At 32.4% G+C, this 10,815-nt stretch overlaps 1 pseudogene; it reads right to left on the bottom strand.

The window, feature by feature from the left end:
• Positions 1 to 4,438: 4,438 nt before the first annotated feature.
• Positions 4,439 to 7,614, bottom strand: LOC109158097 (annotated as a pseudogene).
• Positions 7,615 to 10,815: the final 3,201 nt, after the last annotated feature.

The raw sequence follows: 10,815 nt of genomic DNA, 5'->3' as shown, positions 1-10,815 counted from the left end.
GATTTAGTCAGATGGTGCAAAGATTGGTTCAAGAAAGATTGGATTGTCGTCATCGAACACAGTCCTAGAGAGAACAATGTGGTTGCAGATGAGCTAGGATAGCCAAAATGGGGCAGAGGAAACATTGTGACTGGATCGAGCTTAATATGCTGCCTGAGTGCATTGCGAAGTTGCTGAGGAGTGACAGGGTGCTCTTCGCTGCTGACTCTTTTGCTTAGGCTCACTCGGTTCACCACGCCCCATTCATCCCAAAAAGAAAAAAAAAATCAAGTCAAATAACTAATAATGATCAAACAAGTCAAAATGGCCGGGTTGATAAACTAACTATGTTATCAAACACCTATTTAGAAAATTGTAGTTTTAAGAATTTTTTGTGATTGGATTATATTGTACGTGTTGATTAATGATTCAACTTGAATATAACTAGTCCTTCATGCAAGATGACAAATGCATGGCTAAAATAGTCAAATGAGAAAGTCACATGCAAAGCAAAAATTTTGTCCATGAATAGGGCAGAGAATATGTACGTAACTATTGACTCATTTAAATATCCCAGTTATTTACAATAATAAATCACATCATCAATCAATTAACACTACAATTTGTTAATCATTTTATATTAAGCTTAACAAATCAATCACAACACACCCTCTTGGCAAAACCCGTCATATATGAGTGCGATTTACCTGATTTTTTGTATAATTTGTGACTTATTTTTCAAAAATAAACTATATTGATCCAATACATAATATACTTCCGAGCAATGACCACAGGCTTCAATCTTCTCAAATTCCTCCATGTAAAACAATGTGAAACACCCTGCCATAGAACTTTCTCATAAACAACCAAATTAAACGATTGAAAATAAAGTTTGAAGTTATCACATTCAGACAATCCAAAACAAGTTTCTAGTTATACTAAATGCCGGAAACTTCTTCACCAAATAGATTTTGCCAGAAAGGTTGAAGGTGAGGCAAAGAATAGTAGGTGAAGATAAAATACATTGAGTGGAAAATAGTATGTACCTTTTAACCAATTTATCTCAGTTTATAAAGTTTTAGAACTTCTATCTATTCCTTTTTTTTTTTTCCTGTATTTTCCTTGACATGATGATCGAATACAACAGTACTAACAATATCTCAATTACATTATAAAAGATTACTACTACGTAACAATATGTAATTGGAATTAACCTCTATTCTAGTACTTTAGGTGCATAAACTGAGTATTCACCTGTTTCTTGAACTTAACTGGGAAAATTGATAATACATGATTAAAAGTTTTTTTAAAGAGTTAACTACGAATTTAGTACTCAACTTTGGTAGTATTTTCACATTCATTCCTCAACTAATAATTTGATTACATTTTGTCAAATAAAATATTATTGCTTCAACTGGTTCCAAAAGCATGCATATTTCTAAACTTGGCGACCATATAAATAGAGGAAGTTAGCATAAAATCCTAAATCCAGTAATGCATTCATAGTTTCTCCAATTTGATTTTGGTAAGAAAACTAACTCTTCTTATACTGTATATATAGAATCCTAAGCCCAGTAGGATACCTGTACTATTCCATTTAATTTTGTTTTTCGATGGTAGCCAATGAATTAAAAATATGACAAATTTTGGTATCCTTCTAAATACATATTAGTATACGATTGGATTAAGATTTTGTATGAATTAATAAAGAAGGTTGTTTCCTTAACAAAATAAAAAAGGAAAACACATTCCTAATACCATTGGATTTAGGATTATAGGTTGCAGTATATATAATAAGGTCATCAATAATTACGTTAGACATTTGAAGTGAATTGAAGCAATAATACGTTGGGACGAATTAAAGGTTAGTTGTCAACTTTTATTTTTGAAGACTTCGTTGTTACTTTAATTAATTTACTTGAATTTGTTTATGTGACGTTGTTGTGAGGTGAGGATTACCGATTCTCATCAAAGAATATATGTCTATTATTCAAAAAATATTTTTAAATTACAATTTCATGAGAGTTTAAATGAGAATATGATCTTTCTACCAAAAATAAAAACTAAAGATAAGATCACAATAGTCCTTCAATGGTCGAGGGTTTTAATGAAAAAAATTCATAGTCAATTTTATTATTATTGTAAACTTTTGAGTTTGTAATATTCATAAAACTGACCATACTCATTTTTTCCTTATTTTTTAACAACATTCCACCATTGATCTATCCAAATGGTTGGATTAGAACCATCCTTACTTTTTATTTGATATATATATATATATATATATATATATATATATATATATATATATATATATTATTTATTTATTTGATAAAGAATTTGTGGTTAGTTTAATGCATGCATGGGGTATTTTTTTTCTTTAAAATGTATTGGTTTATTTTCCTGATTAAATACTTTTTTAGTTTTTATTAATCACTTTTTTTTTTTTTTTGAAAGCAACCAAACTAGTAATTTATAGAAAAATTGAAATAGAGTCCGGAGGAATCAAATCCCAATACATAGCACTAGACTGTTCAAAAGCAATAGAAGCAAGAGTATGAGCCATAAGATTAGTTGTCCTAGGTACGAAATCGATAAAACACTTAAATGAAGACATTAAAACCCTGCAATCACTTGTTAGTTATTACAAGAATAAAAAACCTAAAAAATCTCATGGTATTTTGTTATTGATGAGCTCATACGTACCTATGCACTCATGTTTTAGCATGTAATTAAATACATATATGGAAGGATCATTCGACAAATTCCATTTCATTAAATTAAATTTTAATTACGTCAATTATTTGTATATATATATATTGTTTAATTTGTCTGACCGTATTGTATACTTTTATATTTGCAGGAGTCATTTGATTTTTCTTTTCAATCGATTATATCATAGTAAGATATGGAAAAAGTTGTTGCGGATGATGGTGTCAAAATATTGTTGCATTCCCCACTTCCGCGATCAAAATCACATCCTTGGCTTTTCTTTAGTAAAAATAAGGAAGGTGTATTTTATAGTATATCAGAACATCGTTGTTACAAAATACATCTATCCTTTATGAAAGGTAAGTATGGTATCTTTGGCATTAATAAGGATGGATGGATGGTGCTTCAAGAAGAGAAGAACAACAATGATTTCTTCCTTTTAAATGTCTACTCACTTGATACAATGCAACTTCCAAAGTTGGAATTAAGGACACACTATGCTTACCTTTCGTCTACTCCTGATGATTCCGATTGCTATATTGTGATGCTTAATATAAGCATTGAAAGTGGTAGTATTAGTGTTTGCAAGATGGGTGACAACAAATTCGTAACGCAACACTTAGATGAGCGGATTGCAATAGCGTCATTGATAAGCTTTGGTGGAAATATGCATGCTTTGAGGTATCACAAATTGACTTTGGTACATGTTGAGCTCAAAGGACAAAGTATTCAGTTTGAAGAATTAGTAAGTGATCACCGATTTGAAGATAAACCAATCGAAAGACGAAATAGTTATTACCGTATGATGTGTTATATTGGAGAAAGTTGTGATGGTATCATACTAGTGGTTAAAAAGTTTCTTGGACTGAATGGCAAGTATAATTCCATTGAAAATATAAGAGTTTTTAGAGCAGAATTATCTACAAAAAAATGGGTGGAAATGGAAACTATAGGAGAGCATACCATTTTTCTTGGAAGCATCGGAAATCTAATTTACATTCGCAGTGATAATGTGAATGTGAAAAAGAATTGCATATATTTCACTGGAGTAAATGATAGAAAGCTTTACATATTTAATATGGAAGACAAAAGTATTACTGTCAATCTTCCTTGTCCTAATGTTAGAATACGTTCACATCCACAGTGGATATTGTAATTATTCAATTTTTACGTGTTTTGAATCAAGCTAATTAAAGTTTTTTTAACTACCAGAGTATTTTTTTTTTTTTTTAATTACTATTGATAGTATATGTTATATGATGGAATGTTAAAAAGTACAAACTTAAAATTATTTCAATATCATATACTCTTTTTGTCTCATTTTACATGTCATATCAAATTAATTCTTTCTTCTTTGCTTAATTCCTTCATGAAATAACATGGTGTTTGGTTGGAAGAAAAGAATTAAGGGGGAAAAGAATTGTAATTCGGTGGGAAAAGAATAAAGTGGGAATAAATAAGAATTACAATTACATTGTTTGGTAGGGAGGAATAATGAAAATGGGAGAAGTGATATAAAGACTAAAATACCCTTTGTGTAATAATATTAATAATAACATTCAAGGACAAATATGTCTTTTCCTTTCCTTCCCCTTTGCATGAATTCATTGAATTGCAATTCATAGGGGGACCTATGAATTGAGCCCTCCAACCAAACAATGTAGTTTATCATTTCATTGAATTGCAATTCAACTCCAACACAATTCATGCCAACCAAACACCCCCTAAAGGTAAAATGAATTTCACTCTAACATACATCATATATTATAACCATGCATTTGAGAGCAACCCCTAACCATTCATTCTTAATTCGTTCAAGATGTGGATCAACAGCATCATCATCATCTTCCTGCAAAACACCATCTGCTGGCCGGACATCTCCAAGGTTCATTATCTTAAGACCCCTTGAACTGCATTTAACAATCAATGACTAAGAAGTGCTATACAACAGGATATTTCATGAGCATTAATGGGAAAGTGGTCTAGAATGCCTGCTAACCTGATGAAATCAAAAAGATTATGGTATTCATTTCTCTGGATATTCCGGAAAAGATGTTAAGTCTGACAAGATCGAAGATCAAAGTAATGCATATATATTTGCTGTACCCCTCTCAAATTCCACATAGTCAATCTATATATGTGCATGTAAAACCAATACTGTCAGAACCGAGAAGTCCGGCCTCTAATACTGTAATCACAAATTAAAACTAATAGCTATGCAGCAGCTTTAATGTCCCGTGATTTTAGGTAGAAAGAATTGAAGAACCCCTTTTCAAGTGGTTAGAGGAGTCCATCTTCAGCTTTCAAACAAGACTTCACAGCTAAATACTTGTGATAACTAGGGAACTTCCCATGTCCCGTGATTTTAGCACCAGACAAGACATCATCATGTACAAGTCCCTAATCATCCAAGGCAAGAATCCAGAATAGGTAAGTAGAAATTATGTCTCAAAAGTTAATAGATGTACCTACTGTAAAGCATAACCCAAGCAATAATTTCAAGGTTAACAAATAAGATAATAAAAGAAGGCCCTGCCCACTATGCAAGGCCCCTGCAGCATGCATGTAGGTCAACCAAAATAAATAAATAAATGTGGGTGTATGCTCATACAAATTTACCTTATATGTTAGCTCTAGCTTGTCCTTGTATTTGCTATTCAAAAGATCTTCATTCATTGTCAGAGCAGTGTCTACCACATAATCTGATTCAAACTGCATCATAACATTAAAATCAGTGCTTTTCAGGTGCTCCATAGTTTAAGACTATAATTATTTATAATGCAGCACTTATACCTATCTGTGTTACCTTTCAAAAAAAAAAAAAAGTCACATCCGTGCATCCCACGGGTACAATACTACTATATATGTTTCCAATTGCTGTCTCATTTATTGGGTTGAGCATTTACCTGAGCAGGAGGGTGGTTTTCATCACCAGCAAACTGAGTATTTGAATTAGGTATATGAAAGCTTATTTCCATCAATGAATCTTTCTGAAATCATAACAAAAGAGTGGCTACGTTCTTAATAAGAGTGAAGTATTTTTTCTTTTCCAACAATTCAATAAACATGAATCTAGAAAGCAAGGAAATAAACAACCTATAAACAAATAGATGCCAATATGCCACTTATATTATAAAAAGGTACGCAGCAAACTCCAACATGACATCATTTTTCCCCTGAAGCTGTGTTTGTGAGACATCAGCTAGTGATATCTCAAATGCTTGCTTAGAACCAACAAGAAAAGTAAGCAGCATATTCCCTGAAAAAAGAAAGTGAACAATTAAATGCCAAACAGTGAGAAGATGTGCATATGAAACCAACTAACAGTAGCCACAATAAACAGAGAAACATATGAGCACAAACCAGTTAGATCAACTTCTCCCCAGGCCAGTTTTTTCCACTCACTGAGAGTTGCTTCTCCTCTGGGGTTATTCCATAAGAGTTCTGGAAAAAAGCTGTCAGACTTGAAACATCCTGCAAGACAGAAGATAATAATCAACCACTTCAGGCTACAACCTAACAACCTCTCAATGATAACAAGATTATTGCCTCTGCAGTCAAAGCATCTTTAGTTAATCTTCTAAAAATTAAAATTTTGAGCATTTGCGATTAGCATGTTACTATCAGCAATATCAAAAGTTAAATTAACTAGGGAAATAAGAGGGTATGCACCTACAAAATGGAAACTTTACCTGGTCACGAAAACCAGTAAACTTATAGTAAAGACCATCCTTAATCCGAACACCAAGCTGATTAGATCGAGGAACCTTCATCCAGGTAAGCCCAGCGATATCAGACTTGTCCACTTCCAGCGCCAGCCTTCTTCCACAGAATACCCCCTGCATGAACCTTAAGTTGCCCAGGGTTCTATTTTTCCCAGGTACCCGTATTGTTAATAGATAGCAATTCAATATAAATAATTTGGCCAGTAAGTAAATTAGGCTCCCCAAACAAGAACTGTTAGAAAAAAACAAAACAAATTTCAAGAACTAAACCCTAGAAATCTTGAAAACAATTTTTCAACTAGATTGAATGAGAATCAGATGTATTTGTCTTGTTTTCAAACAAAGAATCACATATTTAGACCAAAATAAAAAGCAAACCCTTGGAAAGGTTCTGGAAATTCGACCGTTGTTCCTCAGCTAAAACAATTCGTGTTGTATGTTTTTTTAGTTATGTTAAAATACACTATATTCATAATTACTTGAAACACAAAAATAATTTATGATCTCCATATGAAAAAGTCACCACCGCCGTCTTCTTCACATGAGGAGCAGCTGTCTTCATCGCGACGCCACGGTGAAAGAACCTGAGCTGGATGCGAACGCAAAGTATTCAGTCCCAAGGGAGAAGTGCTCCAATTCTTTAAGTTACAGCTCGTGTCCGTCTTCTTCACATGAGGAGCTTGTCTTCATTGCGACGTCACCACCGCCGCCCGCCACCCCAAGTCGCGTCGTCAAATCGGAGACCAAGGAGAATAAATCTCGCTCCAATCCCGTCATTTAAGTTCCAATAAATAATTAAAATCACTTAGAAAAAAAAAACAAAAAAACTTAAGAATCATTTAAAAAAAAAAAAAAAAACCTCTTTCATTTCATTCAGTTTCTTTACAGCCAGCCGATCACTTTCATTCCTACCGGAGTCCAAGGGGCTATGCCTCAGTAACGGACTCCGGTGGTATGTATATCTATATATGTAGTGTATAATCTAGGCTTCAACGTCCTCGTATATCATGCGAATCAGGTAAGACTCTCCCTGGTAGACTGATCCCACCGCCTTGGGAACGTCGGGCTGAGGCGGCGACGGCTGAACAGGGATGGGGATGATGACATTGTTGTCATCATCCACCATGTCGAGCACCCAAAACCTGTTGGACAAAGGGATTGAGGAAGCCTGATATCGGAGATAAAATTCGATTGCCATTTTGACTTGCCTCGATTTCTGGAAGCCGGAAGAGTGGGACTGTGGGAGGCCAGCTAGTATATATATATATATATATATATATATATATATATATATATATATATATATTTTTTTTTTTTTTTTTTTTTTTTTTTTTTGAGGAAAAAAGAAGAAACTAATTGACTGATCGGAAAAGTTATCTGTTAATTACAGGCAAAAAATTGATCTTAAAAATTACTTTAAACAACTTTTGAATTTTAATATTTTAGAATAATAAACTAAACTAATCAAAAAGTGGCAAATCTCACATACAAGATTTTTTGTAGTATAAATTGAAGAATTAAAACTACAGTATTTGAAAAGAACTAGTGAATACAAAATAAAATAATCAATTACATATATATTAATATTAATGTGTCTTCATAATGTACAAATTATGAATTTTTAAAAGGTAAATTGTGATCATTTGGACCTAGGTCCACCTTGCAAGGTGGACCCGGATTCACAAAATAATTTATGTCTTTTAATTTCATCATATATTAAGGGCTCTTGTTTTTGTTTCGCCCCGGGCCTATAAAATTATAGGACCGATCCTGATTATGATTTAGGGACAAATTAGTCCTTTGTGTTTGAAAAGTTCATCTACATATGAAAAATGGGAGATTCCTTCATTTCATTTATTATGCATGTATCATATATATTTATTTAGTTAGTTTTGGGGTTTTTTTCCTACTTAATTATTTAAATGGTTGACTTTGATTTGTTCCATATGTCATGCATCAATGGTAGTGTAATGTGTGCACTTTGGTATGCTCCGGATGAATGCACACTGTTACTTGTTTGCGCAATTGTGTTGTGCACATATATGTTGTTTGCAGTTGTGTGTACTCTCGTCGTCGTTTGTGTGCATCTTACATGGGATGACATTCGTTTATTCGTACATTTATTCATATTTGGTCATGTGTTTTGTTGTTGTTCGTTGTGTGCACTCACGTAGCTGTTTTTGTGCATCCGTGCAACGTCAAAATCCTACTAGACAAATTGTTATTATACTATAATTAAAACTCAGGAAAACGACGCTTTTGGCCCCTGAATTGTTCTACTATTGGAAATTTAGCCCCTGTTAATTAATTTGAACAATCTTAGTCCTTCAATTGTTTATAATGTGACACATTTAGCCCTTGCTAATTAATTTGAACAAACTTAGTCTTTTGAGAGTACATTTTTTTTAATCATTATAAATCCATATATAACATTGAATTCAAATTCTTGATCTATCACAGTGAGTTAATCATCAAAATCATTCACAAATGGCTTAGTGCAGCATAGATATCTTACAATATGTTAAGCATAGAAATTAAATTAAAGGTTCCTGCTTCCATCCTTTTCCTATCTTTAATTTGATGGTGATTAAGATAAAATAATGCTTTAATTTCTTAGAAAAATCTGACTTAGCATGTGTGTGTTTCTTCCGAGGCCTCAAGGCTGAAACTATGATTAGAAAATACTCCGTAATACAGGAAGATAATAGATTGCGAGATTATAAACTTATAGTTCTGTTCACAAGGACAAAACATCATGAATATTTTTAAGCAGTTAGGTAAATGCTATTTCCTAGCATTTCCCATGCAAAAATGAAAAAAATAAATAAATTAGAGAATAGCTCTTTTTGGATTATTTAATTTAATAAGCCGCTGCCACGGATTACCGGAAAGCTCTCCACCGCATTAAATGGGCTCAGATCGGTCACGATGGGAGAGCATTTGAACCAAAGAGGGGGTACCGGAAAAATAAATTTTATTAATAAAATTTTTAATTATAAAGTATCAAGGACTAAATGTGTCACATGATAAATAATTGAAGGACTAAATTTGTTCAAATCAATTGAGAGGGGCCAAATTTTCAATAATAAAATAATTTAAGGATCAAAAGTGTCGTTTTCCTTTAAAACTCCTATAATCAAACAAAATACGAATGCAAATTTAAATGCACACACACAATTACAATTTTGACCTTGTAAATTAATTATGAAAACAAGGATGTCAAAAATAAAGAAAAATATGATCTATTAAAATTTCTTTGATGAACGATTCGAATGTGTTATCATGTTTTCATGTGGAAAGATGTTCTCATATAATTATATATGTGTGTGTGCTGGGCATGCTAATTACCCCGTGTGTCAAGGAAAAAGACATGGCCATGCCACAAGCCATATCAATCAACACGTCATTTTTTTTTCTCATTGTTATGCTATATGGCCGCACGTCTACCTGCACACATGTGCTATGTAACAATATTTGAGGGCGTTTGGAACTGTTTTCCCTGATTTCCGACCCCTATATGAACCTTAATTGTTTTCATTCATTTCCCTCGTATTTTTAGATTCGTTAGATTAGAGTTCAAAAATCTTCACATCAAAGAGTTCAAAAATCTTACTAAAACTACTTATCGAAAAACTTACTTTGAATATCTTTTTGAATTTTAGCATTTTAGAACAATAAACTATTATAAAAAACTAATTAATCAAACATTTATATTAATTGTTTAATCAAGTCAAACAGCTAGTAATAGTCAAATAAATCAAAATTCGCTGATAAGCTAACTATGTTACCAAACAGGATCATGACCAAGTACTCTTAATTGCTGGAAATTGACTTAATATAATTTTATACTAACATAAAAAAAGTGAAAATAAAAATAAATAAATAAAAGGTTAATTTATCAGTTGGGTGTGACTAACTGGTCACGCCCAACTGGGTGAGTCCAAAAAAAAAAAAAAAAAAAAAAAAAAAAAAAAAAAAAAAAAAAAAAAACTAATTTTCAAATTGAGATGTCACCTCCTACCCAGGTTTATAGGCAGGTTTGACTAATGAAGAATTTTTTGTCTTTGATACATTATTTCTAGTGTAATACGATTAGGGTTCATAATGTAATAAGGATTGGGTTCATAAATTTGTTAAGGATTGTGCCTATTATTCATAATGTAATAAGGATTGGGTTCATAAATTTGTTAAGGATTGTGCCTGTTATTCATAATGTAATAAGGATTGGGTTCATTATTTCTAGTGTAATAGGATTAGGGCATATTATTCTCAATGTAACAAAGACTCCCAACATGAGCCAGTCTTGGATTCTTATTCCTTGTAGGACTCTAGGCCCAAAATATGTATAAATAAACCCCTCATACATAGAAAAGAGGAGGCAATTTCCATATTCACAAGC

Source organism: Ipomoea nil, unplaced genomic scaffold (genome assembly GCF_001879475.1).
Source record: "Ipomoea nil cultivar Tokyo-kokei standard unplaced genomic scaffold, Asagao_1.1 scaffold2805, whole genome shotgun sequence".
In the NCBI taxonomy this organism is placed as follows: domain Eukaryota; kingdom Viridiplantae; phylum Streptophyta; class Magnoliopsida; order Solanales; family Convolvulaceae; genus Ipomoea; species Ipomoea nil.
The sequence above is the reverse complement of the archived record's forward strand: the minus strand, read 5'-3'. Positions and strand labels throughout refer to the sequence as shown.